This window comes from Anser anser, assembly GCF_964211835.1.
Source record: "Anser anser genome assembly, chromosome: 12".
Lineage (NCBI taxonomy): Eukaryota > Metazoa > Chordata > Aves > Anseriformes > Anatidae > Anser > Anser anser.
In genome coordinates this window covers 5541519-5561630 of record NC_139733.1, presented here as the reverse complement: position 1 = coordinate 5561630, position 20112 = coordinate 5541519, and the positions used below count along the sequence as shown (strand labels likewise).

General features: G+C 37.2%; 2 protein-coding genes across 11 annotated transcripts in view; one reads left to right on the top strand and one right to left on the bottom strand.

Moving 5' to 3' along the window:
• RAF1 (Raf-1 proto-oncogene, serine/threonine kinase) overlaps nt 1-18127 on the bottom strand; it is a 69278-nt gene extending 51151 nt beyond the window's left edge. For 2 of the 3 annotated variants that reach the window (XM_083796435.1, XM_083796442.1), the window contains exons 1-2: nt 17725-18127; nt 10844-10976 (exon numbers count right to left, since the gene is read on the bottom strand). The gene's annotated coding sequence lies outside the window, so the exon portion shown is untranslated. The remainder of the gene's footprint in view (nt 1-10843; nt 10977-17724) is intronic. The other variant, XM_083796437.1, reaches the window with a different exon arrangement.
• Nucleotides 1-20112, top strand: part of CNBP (CCHC-type zinc finger nucleic acid binding protein) — a 73311-nt gene that overhangs the window by 4819 nt on the left and 48380 nt on the right. For 7 of the 8 annotated variants that reach the window (XM_083796462.1, XM_083796470.1, XM_083796468.1 and 4 more), the window contains exons 2-3: nt 2392-2432; nt 4700-4760. The exons of the other annotated variant lie outside the window; for it this stretch is intronic. The gene's annotated coding sequence lies outside the window, so the exon portion shown is untranslated. The remainder of the gene's footprint in view (nt 1-2391; nt 2433-4699; nt 4761-20112) is intronic. 8 annotated transcript variants of the gene reach the window in all.

The following is a 20112-nucleotide window of genomic DNA, read 5'->3' as shown; positions in this document are numbered from 1 at the left end:
TACCTGACATCATTCAAGGGTTTAACGTAATTCTGTCTAGCAGGAAGACAAAAGTCCATTTTAGTCCATGTGTGTACATTCACATACTAAAAAACAACGCCCATTTACTGAATTCTGTTATAAAACATGATGCAAAGTTAAAAAAAAAAGTATTTGGCTTTCAGCATCAGCCTATTTATCCATAGTGTTTCAAGTTCATCTTAAACATTCAGATAAACAAAGATAGGTGATCAAAGGCATACATTGCCTTGGCAAGTATACCTGTTTTAGCTAGCCTTTGATACTTTGTATATCACTGTCGTATACAGCAAATTGTGCATGACAAGAAGGGCATGACAATTAAAATTCTGATGTAAGCACATATTTTCATTAGTATGCCATTTCTGAAGTTGTAAAAACCCTTCACTGTTAAGCTGATTGAGTTTTGTAGCTGTACAAGTGTGTAACATGGCTGTATAACGCATGCTGTTACATAATATTTCAGCTATAGACTAAGATGCATTGGTGAAAATTTCAGGAGGGGCCAGATCTCTATGACAGGCACAGACCTTGTTATTCCTGTAGCAGCAGGATGCATCAGTAGTCTTCACCATGTGAAGCTCTGTAGGATGATACAGTGTAGATATGCTAGTCCAAAAACTATATATGGTTAATTTAGTCTAGATTATAAATGGAGGGGATGTTTTCATCATATGTTTGATGTCATTTGTTAATTTTTTGTTGCTGTCCTTACAAATTCATTTCTCTTAGACTGGTCAGTGGTAATCAGACTGACTATATTCATCTGGATATGCTTTTCCTCCAATGGAGGAGTCAAATTACTTTTAAACCTGCTAACACAAGCTGATGTTCATTTTGGTCTTATTTTTGTAAGAAGATTTTTTTGTTTCTTTTTGCAAGATACTAAAAAAAAACAAAACAATGCTATGAGCAAAACAACTAAATTACTTGAACAGTAATTAACAAAGACATCAGGTCAAAGGAATGCAAACATACAAGTCTATTGCTATGCCTCACTCCAAAACTGTAGTATGCCGTGTTAGTAGGTTTGTTAAATCTTTCAGCAATTGCTGAGAAATGAGTATCAACATGTCTGCTTGTACCTGAGTATTTTTAATACTTTCAAGATGGATATCTCCTGCTCAGATGTATTCAGATTAATTTATTCAGACATTCCTTAATTTCAAGTATATTCCTGGTGGAGACAGAAGCTTTATATTAGCAACAAAATAGGTGAAATGCAAAAGAAAGCTTACATGAATGGAACAGTGGTTTAAGAGCTTAAGCAATTGCTAAAACGTTACTGCTGAGACATCAGTTCTGTTCGATAGTACGGCTGAATAAGAAAAAAGGTGAAGTCTTTTGGAGGTGACTAAAGCTCTGTTTCTCATGGAGCAAGTGTTGCTAATATCTGTGAGTTTGGGTATTCTGATTCTGTGTGCAGACACCAGCTTTCACACAGGAAACAAAAAAATATTTTTCCCCCCTCTATATATAAAGTTGAAGGGAAGAACAGGAACAGCAGATTCTTGTTGCCAGTATATAACATGTCTTTACATATAATTCCAACTTGGGGTTTGATGATTTCAACATACCACTACTTTAATTCTTCTATATACACCATGCTAATACTGTAATCCTAACTGGAATATTACTTACAGCACTATAGTCTCTTTGGTACTTTATGGTGGTTCCAACAGAGCAATTGAAGTAAAGTTAAATCTTTCCCGAGGCAAGTAGTGTGAATCTCAAAAGCAGTATTGCTATCTGAGGAGAATCAATGGCTGAGACATCTCCCCAGGACACTCCTGACAGATACGCATCTTTTAAGACTGTCTTCTGAAAATAAACTAAGGTGGATTTCCCCCCTGCCCTTGTGAAAACTGTGAGGCTAATAAGAAACACTGTGACCAAAGATAACTTGCATTGATGCATGCAGCCTTCAGATGCTTTACACCAGAGTCTCTTGTGCTCGCTTGACCCAGCACACTCTGGGTAAAAGCTCTGACTTCTTATAGCTTTCAGGATCAGACTCTGCAATCAGCTATTTAACGAAATATTTGTGTGAAATATTCAGTACAAAGCAAAGTTATTTCCCCCAGTAATGGATTTTGGTTTATTGAGTTTAAGTAGGATCATGCTTTTAGCTGACAAGAGTACAAGCAAATTTTTTTTTTTTTGCTAAACTTTAGTATTTGATAACAAAGTCAATCAATTAAGTTAATTGAACAATGTGTTAGTGATTATAGACAGTTTTGTTCAAAATAATCAGTGCATATTTTTATAAGCAAGTTTTCTGAATATTTGAAATATTTGATAAGATTTAAGATTTAGTAAATTTAGTAAGTTTCCATTTAGTAAACTGACTAAAAGAAAAATAACCTCTTCCAGATGTACCTGTCCTTCTGATTGGCTTCTGGATTCTCTCCAAGGTAGGCTAATACTTTAGATATACTAATATGTAATGATACTTGCCAAGCCTTAGTGCAATTATGTTTTCATTTGAACACACCTTAGACGAGTCTAGAGTATTTAAACATTATCAACATAAAAGCTTTAGCATCATGCACTACCAAAAATACAACATTCAAAGTGGCAAAAGCTGGTATTACAATGTATCCCAGTTCCTCTAAGAGCTGGAGTATGGCAGAGTAGTGTTATCACAGTAAACTAAGTTACAGATGTTGTACACGTGTGTTAGCCACTATTTTATATTTAAAGCATAGGATTTAAGAAGCTTCCACTTATCAAAAGGTGTGAGATGGCAGCTACTTCATACATTAGAGAAGCAGAGAAATCTCACATCTAAATGAACAAGAGGGAAAACAGGCCTATAAAGAAGAATTTCAATTTCTGTAGCAATCACAGGAAATGTTTGAGTATGGGTAAGAAATATATATTGTGTCAAATATGAGAGCAGATTATAATATTAAATAATACATCGTAGCTTTGTTGAGTTTAATATAGGCCATATAATTCACGTGAGGTTTTAAACTTAAATGTGGAAAATCCTACTTTCTTTCAGGCATAGGAAATAGACTGAAGTGATTAAAAAACTTCTGGTTATTTTTCCTGGTAGCTTTCTGTTGCTTGTTTTTGTAGGAAGTTAAGAATTCTCTGAGGAAAGCGCCAAGATGTTTGTGTGGCTTTATGAGTAATGGAAAGAATTTACAACAAAATATGCCACTGCTGAGTAGTGATATGGAACAGTAAATAATAAAATAGACAAGAAATAAGGATAGCTGAGATTCCTGTTCCGTAGAATAGAATTCCTTGAGGAATGTGAAACTGCTACAGAACAACTTATATGAAACATTTAGGGTGATGATGCTTGCCAAGAAAGCCTTTCTTTGAACTCGACAACAAGCAAATATGTTTTAATTACCTTAACTTTGCAGTTCAACTTCTTGGTAAGAGTGCTACTTGGAAGTAGCTATTGCTGTAGAATTTGATTATCCTGAGTAAATTCAATTGTTCTGCTGGGCTAGAAATCTAATCAGTCTTTTACAATACCAAAACCATACTGAAAATATTGTTTTACAAAAAAGACTTGACAAGGAAATAAAGTCTTAGGTAGCCAAAGTTAAGGAATATTATAAATACTTATGTAGGTTATTAAAAATAGCTCTTATTTTCTTATGAAAATAGATATTTTTCACATAGAATACTGCATTCCTAATAGTAGTTTCAAGAAGCCTTTTATCACAGAAAGACAGAATATAGAATTATCCTTTCATTATAACTTAATGCAGTGGAAAACTTCCAAGGCAATAAGCCACGTAAGTACTGGTCTTGCACACCACTGTTTACTACAAGGCATAACACCCTTGGTCTTCATTAGCATTTTAGAATAAGTGAATATCCTTATGAATGCCAGTATGTCATACTGGAGCAGCTGTTGGTATGCTGTACATATGCTAATGTAACTGAAAGCAGCTATCTTCAAACAGTCTGAACTGCTTTATTTTTTAACTTTAAACTCAACTTGTTATTCTGATTTCCCACTGATAATATGAGAGTAAACAACTAGGAAAAAGACCACTGTTATCAGGGAGCCTTAATCGCTATCTGCCTTCATTCTTTTCTGCCTTCCCCCGCCTTCACTACTGCCATCGGTTCCAAAGTTGTTGCATCACTTGCATGGCATTAGATGTATGCCACCCAGTATGCTTTCCCAGCAAGAATGCCAACTGCATTTATCTATTTTTATTTATAGAAGGCTGCAGTGGGCTTTTCAGTTAATAGAAGCAGTCTAAATAAATAAAGTTCTGCAAATTATTCTCACTAGAATTAGACAGATTTAACTGAATCCGCCTTTGTATTTCATTAGAGAACTTCATTTATTGGCCTAATTTCTTGACACAAGCTTTCACTTTCAGTAAAAGCAGTCTGAATTCTAACCTGTATAACAATCACAAATGATGTGCCCAAAGCAAATCACAGGTCTGACAAAGTGGACAGCAGTTCATCTTGTTCTTTGGGATTAAAGCTTCACATTGAATCAGAACATTTGGGCTACATTCCTCACTGGGGGGGGATTCTGAATTTTGTTAGTCTCTCTGCACTTCCGGTTTGTCCTCTGAAGCAGCAGAAACACTGCTATGCTTTATGACCTAAGTGCAATTTCACAATACATTTTACATAGTGACCGTCCTTTTGTCAGCCGTCTATAATTAAACTTTTTTTTCCCCCCTTTCAGCCCCTTCTGCACGTTTCCACCCCCTCTTTCACACTGGATCTAGCAATCATGAGACTAAATGGTGAGTCAGATTTTTTGTGTTTTCATGACTAATCCAACAGTCCCAGCACTTCTTGATCAATGCAGGGGAAGGAGCAGAGAGGCCCAACTAGTGGATGATGTGTGCAGAGACTGGAATCTTCCCACTTAGCAACAGCCTACACATCCAATTATTTGGTTTGTGAAACGACAGCCTAAGTAGTTAAGTAGTTAGAAACTCTGTGATCCCAGAAAGAATATCTTTTTGTATATGCAAGGTATATCTCAAAGGCTATACCTTCTCACTCTTCTGTTTATCACACTGATATAAGTAGTAAAGTTATATGCAGTCACAGCTGAAGTTGCTGAATTAGATTTGTATATTTTTCATATATTCCATTTGCTGTAATTTATTTTACCTCTTACAGTATAGATACTGTCATGTTTGAACAAGAAACAACTTTTTCAAAGGTTATAAATAAGAACAACTGGAATGAATAGGAAGGTAAGAAAGCTTGCTGATATACACAATTTAAGACAGTTAAGACAAATGAACACATTCAAAAAACAGTATTAGGTTATGAAATATTAGATTAAATCTTTTGCAAATGAATGCAAAGCAACAGTATAGGAAAGGAAAACCTACATCATATGTTTGTTAACAGCAAGGGTTTTCTGGTTCTGTTCTTGTCAACCAGATAATGAGATGTGGGATTTACTGTGAATAGCTCCCCAGAAGTACCAGCTCAGTGCTCAGCAATGGTTACGACAAGAAAATGTTAGGAATTTAGGATGAGAGCTAAGAAGCTAAGAACAAACAAGAAAAAGAAGTACTTATTGCATTGTATAAATCAAGAGTGTACCCACATTTTGACTATAGCACGCAGATCTGTTCCTGTGCCAGAATGTGTGTCTAATAAAGTTAGGAGAAGAACAGAAAAGGGCAAAGGGGATTAGAGATAAAAAACAGCTTCCATAAGATAAGTGATTAAGTAGATTAGGACCTTTCAGCTGGGAAAATAAAAGGATGACCAAGAGAAAAATAAAGTTATTTTTTATAAGACAAGTACTTCTCACATGCCCGTTTATTCAAATCTATCTTTAGCCACTACAAGATGACTAAGTTAGGCAAAACTCAAAAAGTAGCTACTCCGGTGTGTATTTGTAGGTATTTCCTATCCTAGGTCCTAAGAGCACTTTATAAACTACAATGAATCCAGTGATAGATTATTAGGAAGACTGCTATAAACAAAACAAACAGGTGTTTTCCACCTACTATGATTTCCCACACAATCGAGGTAAGATTTTCCCAACTAGAGACTGATTTTCTTTCTGTGCATTTGACAGTCTTCTGTATTTTTAATGCTTTCTGTAAGTTATCTTTTGAAGTTTGTATCTGCCTAACTATAGCTTTTTATATATAAAATACTGGAGCCAAGGGCTTTTAAATTTAGAAATAACTTACTTTATTTCTTTATTTTACTTACTTTATTTCTTTATTTCTTTGTTTGGAGGGAAAAATCCTTTCAGATTACTCCCCCCCCCCCCCCCCTTTTTTTTTGTCCCTCCCCTTTTTAAAATCAGTAGACTGTATTGTGTCTCTGGAATAGTATCTTCAAACTCCAAAACACCTACAAACATTTTACCCTTTTAGATGTTACTTCAGAATGAAACTGATTTGCCTAAGGGCACATATCGTGTCAATGAGAAATAACCTGAACAAAACTGAGGAGCAAAGGCTGGCAAGTCTGTTGTTTCAACATCCAAACCATATTTCTTTGCAAGGAGTCTGTTTGCCAGAGTATTTTATTGTGTTATTTTAATTACTCGAGTTGAGTTCTGGAAAAGCAGACCTTTCCACTGACCTCTTTTTCCAAGGGGATCCACCTAATTCTTCAACCAGCAACCTTATCATTTGGTGTCCTGTACAAGGAGGCCACCAATTCACCTGGATACATTCATCTGAATAATGAGCTAGGCATGGAGGGACAGTGTAGCTCATGATACAGTAGATGGCTCTGACCTGAGAACCTAAGTTAGCATTCCAGAAGTCAAGCTGCCTGACATGCCTTTTGCAGATTTTCAGTGCTACGCAGCATACTGTACGAGGGTCAGAGATCTAGCTCTAACTCAGTACAAGAAAAATGAAGCTCAGAAGACAGGTTTGAGAACCCTCATCATCACAACACATTCATTTACTGGCAAACTCAGCAGAAGAGTTCGCTTCATGCATGACTGATATTGGCATTGTACCATATTACTTCCCCCTGCAAGTCTTATTATGTAAGAACAGCAATCGTCACTTCTTGGCAACAGTTACCCTGCCATTTCACCATACTGACAAACAGTTACACGAGATATGCTAGGAGTTGAACAACAGTGAAATATTCCTATACATCAAGATTTTAGTTTTATATCATCTCATTACAGACCACAATTAAAGTAGAATGTGTACCCTATTGACAGGGGTCAACTGAACAAATCTAGAAGTAATTTACAAAGAAAATACCTTCCATTTGTTTAATGGGAGGTATCACAATATGACTGTAACAGAGACATCTGAACTCAATTATCAAATTTCAACTTACATGCACCTCTGAAAAAAAATCATAGATTTTAATGTTCTGCTATATGTAGCAAGTACATGGAATGCGATAAAATTACACAGCAGATTCCCACCAGAAAGGTACACATAACTATTCTAAAACTAATCTCTACTTTTACGAAATGCAGCCAATATTACAAAAAACATTTTTTTTTTCTGTACATTAAAAAATGAAGAAAAATGCACCTAGATTTCAGTGGAGAAAACAAAGATATTGATTGTTATCAGTTCTTCACTATTTAAGTGACAACATCTCAGTCAAATAGTTTCAAGCTATTTTTGTCCCTTTGCTGTTTCTGGATTGAGATTTTTAGATGGAGTGCTGATCTGATTTTGTTTAATTTCTGTCCTGAATGACTAATGGATTACTTTCCTTTTAGTTCATTTACTGAAATACTGAATGGCCAAGTTCTCTCTGCCTCCAAAATGTGCCTGAAGCATAGGGTTCCGACCAATCCCAATTTGGTTAATAGTCATAAGTAATGTATATCAACAGAAAAATTACTTATCGTTTAAAGCATGTGCATCTCCTAGTTTGAGAAAGATTTAGGACAAGATTTAAACCCAGGTCTGTTCTCTGAATGCTCCGTTATTGTAAGAATCCTGATTTACCGATCTAAGAACGCCTAGGCTTTTTAGAAGAATTATGGCTCAGATTTAGGGATGCTCTTGTTCCTTTACAAAATCCTCACAAACTTCTTGAGGTTCCATGTTTTGCCTTGACTGACCTCTGTAGAATTAACGCAGTATGAACACACAGTTTTTTCTCCAACATCCAGAAAGCGGAGGAAAAAATACCAATATGACAAAAATACTTTGGAAGTTTTTACAGTAAAGTAGAATTACCAGCTAGTTTAATTTGAACAATTAAAAAGCTATTTTGTATTTACAAAAATTTTGTTAATAACCTGAAAATCCTTGACAGGTGTATCCTAAAGAAGTATCTGAGATACTAGCTTCTGGAATTAAGATACAGAGCATATAGAAATACATTGGTATCATTGTTTGTTTATACGTGGCACTTTTTTTTTTTTTTTAGGCAACACAAAGCAACATTAAATGTGCAGCATGTTTTTAAAAAAGCAAACCTAAAGCACACAGGACTGACTTCACAAAAGAAAGCCTATAGACCTAATAAGGTGGGGTGAGAAGAAGAAAGAAAGAACACTTTCCCAGGCAGGTATTCTGGAAAGTATAGCAGACTCCACCCGACATTAGTAAACAGACAGTTTACAGAAAAGCCAAGGTCAAATGAGAAGTAAAATGAGGAACTCTGTAGTCAAAAAAATACAGAAGTTTACTAAATAAGTTATCATTCAGTGTTAAACTTTATCATCCTGATTCTAGGAACTAAGTGATATGACCACAGGCTACAAAAATAGCTACAGAAGTAGTCACATGGAGTGATGTAATGTGAACATGGAATAAGTCCTTGCTTTTTTTAAACTGAAAAAAATTATATTCAGTGAAACTCTAGGAAAAACACAAGCCAACAAAAGAGTTAGCTGCAGCGCACTGAATCAGGTCAAGGGCAGCATTCATCTGTATGCATTTGATGCTTACATCAATATCCCATAGTAGAAAAATTTGAAACCTTGGCATATGAGTGTAAAGCACTGCACAAAAGTGATGGAAAAAACCTTCATTTTGGGAAGAGTTACTAGCCACTTAATGGAGTGCTTTACATTCATATATCTACTTTTATACTTGGGCAGAAGAAGTTATGAATCTCTATCCTCATGAAGGAGGTGCATGACTTCTCAAATACGGAGAATTTTTGATTTGTTGCTTTTCTACCACGTGTTTTTTTAAATAAACATACAAAGGAAAAATTGAGATACAGCAGAGCAATGTGATGCAGTGCATTTCAACCTTGCCAGCCTGCTCTCCCACTCCTATAGTAATAGGCTTCAAGATAATGTTTTCCAAAGTCTGAAATATTTTGAAGAAGCCTCATTCACAAGTGTAATTCATTCCTAAACAAACCAGAAAGACATTCCTAAAAACATTCCTAAACAAGCCAGAAAGAGAATAAAACAACTTCCAATATTTCTATTAGCATATATTGGAAAATGCTAGACCACAGTGCTGAACTGTGAATGGTTAAAAAGGAGATGATAATGACTGTATGCGATGTGTTAATATACTAATGCAAGCAAGAGCTTAATTCCACATGCCCTGGTGCATGAGATCATTGGCCAAGTGGCTGGATATTTCAAACCACATGAGAGAAGCAGTGCTCTTTCCAGCTTGGAATATGGCCACACACACAAAGTTTTAGAATCTTCTTTAAAAGAAAAGAAAATAAAGTGCTGAGTTGCACATGGCTTGATAAATCCATCTTTTAGAACTGGTCTTGAATTTAAAATAGCCCATAAATGTATTTTGCGTTACCTTCTGTTTCTACCACATCATAACAGGATTAAGGAGTTGAGCAACAGACTCATCTGGCTTTGGAGACTGTGATAGCTCCTGGTTCTTAAAGTCACTCTTATGAGCCATCTCCATTGATTCATTCCAGTTTACTTTTATTCTAGAGTACTCAAATACTGAAATGTGATGCTTTGTACCATTTAGTTCTCTTCATAGACACAGATGTGTCCGAAAGATAAAATGCAGAATAAAAATATACACCATAATATAGCAAGTTTTAGATTATAATGAATGACAACTACAAAGGCCTTGGATTTAAAGCAGTGATGGGCTCAAGCTGTAGCTCTGCCAGAAACTAGTCAAGTCACTTAGGTGAGTAACTGAAATGTGCTTAAACAGATGTTAAATGGTTCTGAGACTATGTTAAACATAAGAGAGATTTTCAAGAATCCCAAAGTGACTTTGTTAGCAAAAGTACACATCAAGAAAAGTCAAGTAGCAAGGCAGGAACAGGGAATATCTGTAGTTAGTGGCACCTACAGTTTCTAAAGGAAAAAAATAAATCATTGACTCAAAATCATGATATTATACCAGGAAAAAAAAAATCCTGTTTAAAGATTACATCTGTCCCATGGAGGGGAGGGGTGGGGAGAGGTGTTGTTTGGTTGTTTCAACTCCCTCAGCTTCCCCCAAAAGATAAGAGGCTAGCACACACTATATTATTACCACCACTCTCAAGTTTACTTGACCCCAAATTCAAGAGCTCTTTCCCACACTCACATTTAGTCTCCTTGCTGACAGGGACTTAGTTCTGCTTCCAGTCCTAGCATCACCACTGCTAGAAGCAGCAGCCTGGCAGAACAGCAAGGAAGGCAGTTTTTCAGAAGAGTCCCGTCCTTGTGGAAGGCTGCAACCCACAACAGAGCTATGAATTCTCATATCCTCACAGGACTGATACCAGTCTTCACCAAACTTGCATGATTCAGGGAAGTCTCAGGACTTGACAACACTGAACTAGTGACTGAGGTAAAAACCTCAGCACTGCTGTGAGTTTTGCACATGCCTGCGTTACATGGGATATGTCTAGAAGGCTCTAAAAGGGCCATTTCCAGAGCAGCTGTAAGCACAACTTCCGTAAGCGCCCATACCTACTGCCCTTCTGCACGTTCACAAGGCACCAGACTTCTCGGTATGCTCCAGCTATACCCAGGACAGTACCACCAGGTTCCAAGCCTTCACGGAGAACAGGTCACGTCACAAATGCAATCTGAGAGGTCATCTCTGAGAGACATTAGAGACAGTTTTAATATGCAGTTTTCAGTCATGTTCTGTTCTAATTTTAAACTTTATACCTCAGTGAGGAAGGATAAAGCAAAGGTAAGCTAAACTTCACAAGACTTCTGGGCACTACTGTAAAGAAGACTCGGTTCCAATATTTTGGAACATATTTGCGAAATGCTTTGTTCAGTTAGGGTCTGTTTACATCCCAAGGTTAGAAAATTGTCATGCTTCCCCTGATACTTTCAATTGTATGAGGCATCAGCATTGGTTATGTGAGGGACATACCCATTCATAAGGCAGAATTCCTGCTAGCACAAGATGTAACTTGAATATTGAAAAAAATATATACCCAAAATACCTACTAACTGGAAAGCTATGGAAAAAAAAAGTATTAATGAAGGATGAGCAACTGGAAACCAAAGAAAAACTAACACTTTGAACAGGAAGAACGATTAAAGTGCTCGCTAGAGCAGAAAGTGGAATAATTTAATGGCTTTAAACTAAAAAGGGGGGGGGAGGGGGAGGAGGGAGAATAACTCTCAGTTATCAGTAGAGAATCTTATCATGGAAGGGCGTGCTCTCCAAAGCCACACATGCTGCATATCCTTTCCCACTAGGAAAAACTGATTGTAATTTAAGTTTGATCTTTTATGCGTTCTTACTACTCGTAGTACTTGTACATTTGTTTTACACACCTGTAAAATCTAATGTCTATCTAGGAGGAGTTTCGCTAGAACACCTGCAGCATGGACAGTCTGCTCTTGCTGTCCAAAACGTAACAGAATCAAAGTTAGGGGAGTTATTCACTTATCAGCATACTGAGATGACATTATAACATATGAACACTGCAGTTTTATGGCTAGCAACCCTGTTCTTCCCATGGCCCGTGAAAGAACGAAGAAAATTAATGCTCAGCTCACGTTGCGGTAGTTAGAGATGCTCAGTTGTCCCTCTAGCATTATTTTATAGCAGCTATATTGATCTAAATTTGTAAATGTCAGGAGGTATGAAATGCAAATACCATCACAAATCAGCAAGTTCCCTAAAGAACAAAGCTGATTACCACCTTGTTTCCAAGCTGTCATGTGACATACGGTTCTACCTTACTTAGATTCATCTAACCTTTAATGTGAAGGACAATGAAACACTGCTGAGATACGCCATATCAGGGGTTCTGGAAAATAGCAAGGAGTGTGGATTACGGATCTTTTTGGAAAGCGTATGCAGACTTTCAGTGGGAAGTTCAAAATAAAAGTTGTGTGGCAACAACTTATCTTAAATTCTTTGCCAACATACAACATTTTGTTAGCAGTAAGCTCTGGTGTCCTGAAGCCAGCTGTATATCAACAACTCCATATTTAACCCTACAAAGGGAAATTCTTCCACATATTGGTAGCGGTATGGCTCATCCAGGAGATAGTCTGTTCCTCAAGCCAAACCAAGATTATAGTCCCTGAGCAATTCCTTTGAACTATGACAGCAGTGTTTCTAATTCACATGATTCTACCATGAGTAGGATGATTCTGTCCTGTGATCCGGCCAGTCTTTCGGAAATCTAGCAGCTCAATTCTTGTATCATTTTCAGCCCGGTCTGGGGAAATTCCCTTCAACTCTCTGCTACTTCCATCTCCTGGGATAGAACATCTAGGCCATTACATCACAAGGCAGATGGATCTGTCCTTCTCTTTCAGGAGACAATATGATTTTTTCCAGCTTAGGTTAAATAGGTAGGGCAGTCATTAATGCCATCTTCATAGGAGGAAAGGAAACAGAAAACATCCAGAAGTCCAGACCAGCACTCATCCCCTCTCCCCATCTGTTCCTGCAAACAGCAGGCCGGCTGGGCTCCCTCTCAGCTTAGAGGAGGTCTGAGAAACAGTTGGTGTTTCCTCTGTTCAGGTCTGAGAACTCCAGTCTAAAAGCTGTTTTAAGCGCGTGGTAAGAGCAGGTGCACACTGCAACCCACATGGAGTAGAAACGTAAGTAAGGGCATCAAAACCATGATTAAATGAAAGCAGGCTGCTGTAACTAGTGATCAGGTGCCTCACTAACTGATGTAACCAGATAGAATGGTGGAACAGAGCGTGGGGTACTGCTGGAAGCCTTTATAATCAGGCAGTTTCAAAAGTTCCTGTACCCCAAAGGCAAATTGCATTCTATACATTTAGGACAACTGGCAACATTACAGAGCCAAGTTCAGAGCGCTCAGGATAATCTAAATAAAACACACTCCCTCCATATGCTTTTCTTGGTTTTGTTGTGGAAATTTTCTTCCTTGGGATATTTTGGCATACAACCTGGGCTTTTTGAAGTTATTTCTGCAATACCACCACTAAATTTATAGTTAAAGACATTTTCCACTTCCATTCATCCATTTGTTTTCCTGTCACGAAGCATATCGGAGAGGGAAGAGTCTGGCATTTTAGCTTCTACTAAGTACGAAAGGGGATGGTGCTAGGAGAGAAAGATAGTTAAAAACTCTTGGGGGAAGGGGAAAAATTGCTGTGGTACTGTACGCAAAAGGCTCGAGTAGGATGCTTCTGCTTTAAAGAAAGTTAGTTCTCTGCTTTTTAACCTCCTAAATAATTCAACTACGTAAACCTGCTTACAGAATAAACTGCAAGTTCTACACAGAGCCTCCTTCAGTTTTGACTTTTTTTTTTGTGCTTCTTTTATCTGAAGGGAGGAATTCAGGTTAATTTATGCTACAGTGACTGCAGTCTCCTGTTTCCTAGCTTGAGTCCTATAACAGTGCAACTTTATTTGCCACCTGCAAAGCAATTCTCTCTGGTTTAGAAATTACTTGATGTGTTGGAAGTGTTCTGGGAAGAGCCCCCACCTCCCAAAAAAAAAGTTTTAGAGGGTAAAGACAGGACTATTTTTGAAACTTGTCAATAAATCAAATAAAAAGTTAGGGATAAATTCTCTCTCTCTCTCATCTGCATGCTAGGTCTTCAAGTTCTGCCATAACTGAGGTGGATACCCAAACCCAACTCTGGTGACTGCTTCTCAGTAGGTCTTCCAGTCTCTCCCAAGGGAGATATTTTTCTTTATAGAAATACATATTAATAGGAGCAAAATCCTGAAGCTTATTTTGTTCTAAGCAAGTGGCCTGTTTGCTGCATTATTTGCTAATTTGGAATGAAGGACTGTCATCTAAACCAGAAGCTTTGTCTTGGAACACTGAAACCTTTCCTGACAAAAGCTTCACCAAAATAACTCAACTTCCATGAAAGCTTTTGGCTTCGAGTGTCATTTTCCAAGGAAAAAACATTTTGTTGAAAGATTCTTGATGAGCTCTCTTTCTAAACTGAGATACATTTTGAACAATCATTACATTTTGAACTGTGCAAGATCAGGAGTGTGAAAAATCATGAGCTTTATCAGTGTCATCCAACAGATGCATTTTGCGTAAGTAATTAACTTGAAATAAATATACATTAGCATTCTCTGCTGGTTTGCAGTTATTTTCAGGGTATAGCAAGTAATCTAACACTGCATCTGAAAACAGCTGCAATTTATAGATGAGTGATTTTTGCATATGAATAGATTTTGTTCTGCATATGACTAATTTCTACTTCTTCTGAAAGAGATTAAGCATCTTTTCCTTCCTGTTAGAAAGCAATTACAACTTGCTTGGACAATTGCTTTTTTGCTTGTGTGAAAGAAGTATTGCATTTGCCAGTATTGAACAATACAGCTAGATTGAAGCTATATTTCATTTTTATCTTTTTTTTCCAGTTGCTTTTGATATTACCCAACGAATTCCACTGGAGCAGAATGTTAAGGCCCAACTAGTGATAAACCACATGACTCTAAGCAGTTAAATTATGTGAACCTAAGAGAATCTGAATGTTTTGAATTATCTTTGTGCTCATTTCAAAACATATCTAATACATCTTGTTTTGTTCAAGTACTTACAATATATGCTACATTGCAAGAGGGGACGTGATCAGGTTATATACCTGCCTATTTTAGTATAGGTAAAGAAACAAATAATAGTAGTGAGAAGTTGTTATCATGGGTATCACCATAGAAAGCAGTCTGAATGTATACACATATCCTGTAGGGGCTCATTAGTATCTATGCTCAAGATGTTACATGTCCGAAGTTCAATAAAACTAAGATATGCCTACCAATCCCACGACACAAGCTTCACTAGGAGCGTTGATATACCCTTTGTAGGTAATTCAAGTGCAACATTTGAAAGGGTTCGACATCTATGATGTAGGAGCCACTGGATATTTCAAGCTTCGGGCCTACTTACTGGCACTGCCATTTCAAAAATACATTTTTCTTGGATAATCTCTAATCACTGCTTGCACAAAGATTAAAGTAAACAAGACAAGCGTCATGGTAAACACCTAGTTTCCTCGATGATTTTTCCTCTCCACTAGTGGAAGACTGACTTGAACATTCTGTGTCTTATTACTACACTGTAGAAGAGGGACCACCAAAGCTCTGTTAACATGCCCAATACGTTTTTGTTTCTCATCAGGTCTTTCTAAAAAGAAGAACCAGCACAACATGCATGTAAAAGCTAGCAACATTGCATTAAGATTTCTGCACTGTTCAAAAGAGCAATGAAATACTGCATTTTGCTTGTTGAATTAAAAATAAATAAATCCACTGGTAGTTGGAGACAGTTAAGCAATGAGATCATATCTTTTTATAATCTCAGAATTTAATGTGTAATTGAAACCAGGAGAACAAAAACTGTCTTTTTAAGACAAACTGTATCCATGGAGTACGTATGAATTCGCATTTGGAGATGCAGGATACAGAAAGGGGGGGACTTGGTGCAGTTTGTCATAAACAGGCAGGGTTCCATTTGTTGTAAGCAAAGAGATAGTATGATAGCATAAATAATATTTTCCATATAAATTGATAGTTAATAATTTAAAGTTGCAGTGGGTGGGGAAAACAGGAAGCACGACAAACACTGGATAAAAAGTACTGGTGTGAAAGCTACACTGGTACTTCAAGCACAAAGTATTCATTTCACTAAACTATACCAAAGAATGATGATCCTGTTACTCCATGGTTTATCTCTAGTACCTTTGTCCATAAATAAAGACTTCAGTCAGTAATCTCTTTCATTTACCATGATCCTGAACAGAATGTGACTGTTCATTATGTACCATAGCATCTATTTAGCTTAAGAATAGTAGTATAATAACCAAATTTGAATCTGGGTACTTATATAAAGCTCTATTGCACAACACTAAGTCTAAAATTTCTAAGACATTGCTCTGGTTTTATGTAACAGTTCTTCTTCATCATTAGCCTATTCAGTAATTTGTGTAATTCTTTGGAGAAATAATTTTTCCATAAGTCCTCCTTAGCAAATAAACTTTGAGTAGGAGTAGCATATGTTCATGCAAGTTAAAAATTCACAGCTCTTTAAACAATTTCAATTGCTTGGATATTCCTGATGGAAGTCAGACAATCATGGAATTCTTGCAGCTTTGTGTTTATACAGAGAATTGGGAAGGTAGGCAAAGCATATATTTGGGGTTTTGAGACTTTGAGGAAAGAACTGGGAGCTTTTGGCAATATGTAAAGGAATCCAAACGCAAGCCTGTGAAAGAAACCAAATTCAGGAAGTTGCTGAAAAACACTTTGTAGGAGGCATTCACTTGCAAGATTGGACTGAGCAATTAAACTGGCAGGGAGACTGAGGTAGGCAGGTTGGGTGGAATTGAAGCAGGTTTGGGGTTGTTTTTTTTCCACAGCACTACACTAAGCTAGTTCTTACAGTTTAACTCTGGCCAATGGATATGTCATTAATAAGCAAAACAGGATAAAGTTCACAGCATGAAGTTATATTAATTTTGGTATTCTAGACATATTTGAATGCCTCTTAAAGAATTGAATCTTCTGTAAATCTAAAACCAATCATTTTGCATTAAGTAGTGTATCATGAATTAATGCAGTATTTGGGCGGTCTTACACTACTAGTCTTTCAGGTAAAGGTTCCTACATTCACATCAGGAAAAAAGAATGGTTATCTGGGGAATAAAATCACTACAAGAAGCCCCTCCTGTACATGCCTATACACATCAGAAGCATCATCTACCGTTCACAATATAGAGATGGAGGCTTTAATGGGAAATGGTTAATCTGAATAGTGGATGATAACATAGCCAATTGGGCTGCACCTTGATAAGTTTGTAAAATAACTGCAGTGACTGTGTAAATTCCTGAATGTTGGTTGCTTCATTCAGTGTTGCCACATAGGCCTCAAGACATGTATGCATATAAAGCATTTCTAAGCAGCGCTTATCTAATGTATGAGCTGAACACATACGAAGGGGACACCAAGCTGTCACAAGGATCTGTTACGTACTTTGTGGAAACATAAAATTGGAGCTGTCTCCAGTCCACATGTAAAATTAGTTCTGGTGTTTAAAAACTTTTCTTAACTAACATTATATACTAGGCACTTAGCTCTCTCCAGACAGCAACCATATATTTTCGTACTTAGTGGGCAACGTATGGTGTACTGTTCAGAACAAAACCATCCCCACAGACAATTTGAAACTCTTTCTCATGACAACACAAGATTTATAAGTATATAGCCAACTTTAATATATAATCTGAAGAAGACCAGAGCTGCTTCTACACCTTGAAAACATTATCCTTGATTAAACAGTGATTACCATCTTCCCTCAGATTAAAAAAAAAAAAAAAGATATGCGTATATATATTTATGTATATAATTTCAAAATCAAAGCCTTGTACTTACTGCATCTTCTTCTGCATGTCATCTGATGGCACTGGGAACAGATCCCAGCATCCCAGAATGCAGCTTGGCAGGTATTAGTCTCCTGCTTATAATAGACTCTCTAATTGCAATGCATTTTTTTCTCTTTTGAACTAGCTAGCTAACCTGTAATTTTTCTTGTTATCTGCCCAAAGCTAAATGAAGTATCAGATACACCCAAGGAATTCCTCACCTGCTACAGGTGACTTCAGAGGGGGAGTTGCCATCACCAAATAAGTATAAATCTACATGTAACCAGGTTTCAATAATATCCCCAGGCAAGGCAGATCACTCATGCTTCCATTTTTATACTGTTTATTCTTATGAGAACAGTGAAGCCCTCAGTATACAAGTCTCCTCCCCTGAGCTCCAACACAAGATTGAAGCTGAGAGATTCTGATCATTGAACATGTATTGACTTGATTTAATAAGGCAAGGAGAACCTCAATGAGCAATTGCAGTTGCTGCTGCTACCCATTAGCTTCAGGTGTTAGCAATTCGGCAGATCTGCAACGAGTACACTTAAGCTTGACCCACTTTCTCCTCCCCATTTTGCAAAATCAGGGTTATTCTTGTTATTTTGCATTTGGCACTTTGCACTTAGGCAAATGTTTTGCAATAAAGCATCTTCTACTGTCACAGTTTGAGAAGATTCTGCTATTAACGTGTCTAGCTGTACGAGTCAATGCAAATGTAAAGGTGGGGAGGAAGCAGCAGCAGAATTTATTGCAAATCACTATCTTGTGTTAGTGCAGCAGCAGGAGAAAAAAAAAAAAAGCCTTGAACTACCTTGAACTAGAATACTGATTCTACTTTCCTTCTCCTTGTTTTGAGAAACACCGATTTTTTTCTGCCTTTTGTTCCTTCAGCTGTTCATGTAGCCTCTTCTGCCTGCTGCCACCCTTAGTAGCAGATAACAGCCTTACTGCCCTTACCAGCTGTCTCCTTGGTCTAGATTAAGATAGTGGCTATGGGTGGCCTACTTGTCTCTCAGTGGGCAGAAGCCTGCCCTCTTTTTTAGAGGGTAATTATGTATCTTCTCTAAGAGTGGAACTACTGCGACCAGTATAGTGCCTTTTCTTCAGCTGTTTCCTCTGTTGAAGAAATATCTTCTGCTGTTAAGCAATTTCATGGACTTCTGCTTTCTGCAAGAGCATGGAGTAGGAGAAATGAGGTTTCTTTCTCTCTTTTCTTTTTTTGTTGTTGTTACCATATCCATTCTTTCATTGTTGTCTCTGTTCTGTTGTATATGTGGGAAAGCAGACAACAATCCTGAGAATAATGTAAGAATTGTAAGACAAACCAGGCTTTTTACTCAATGTATATGAGCTTTGGGTAGAAAGAAAGTCAATTTTCTTGCAAGGAGATGCAACGTTTCCCTAAAAGGCTTCCCATATGGTCTACTGGGCAAGATAACGTTGCACTAGAACTACGCAGCCTTCCCCCAGTAAATGATTTCCTTTTATTTGTAGTTAGTCATTAGATAAGCTCTGTGTATGCAATGGTGTAGCAATGTTCTGCTTCTGGACAAGTCCTTTTTGTACTATTAGCAAACCTCCACTCACCACTGTAGTTGTGTATACACGCAGAATCAAATTAAAAATAGCATGCTGCACATAAGCCAAATGCAAAAAGCCTGTAGTGAAGAAAGTAGATTCAAAAATCAGGCACACAGCCTAGGCAGTTCAGAATGAATGTTGCAGAAAAGTAATTAATCCCAAGTATTCAAAGTTTGGCTTTTGGAACAAACGGCTCAAGGTTTATAATAGAAAATCTTGGATACCCTTCACTCTAGGTAGGAGCACTGCTGTCTCTGCCTGTAGTTACAAGCTTCTATATCCAAAAGTGTTTCATATCATGTAGTTCCTGTAACTACCAGGTTTGTTTGATATCCATTACGTTTCCTAACAAAAAAGGTTGAATAATTCTCCATATGAAAGTTTGCAGAAGATACTCAGTTTTAACTAGCTTTTTTAGGCACCAATGAATAAGTAGACAGCTTAAATTCTAGTTGCCTAAAAAAATACTAGAATTATTCCCATGTATGTAATAAGAAGGAAAATAACTCTGGTAAAAGGAAATAAAAATAAGCTGGTGGTTGGGCTTAATTTCAGCTTAATTTCAGTTCAGCTTAAGAAAATGTTGTCTTGCTATCCATAAATGTATGGTTTTAGTTCAAGCACTTGTTTTTGCATTTTAGTTCACACCTGGCCTATAAATGATGCACAACACATGGACAGGGGAAAGCAGCCTATGGTTCTGTAACAGCGTCTAACATAGCGTGGCGAGCTTGGAAGAGCTTTCAAGGTGAACATGTTTGTGGCCTCTGCTTAGGAACAGTTTAAGTCCTGCATTGTCCACCTGCAGGTT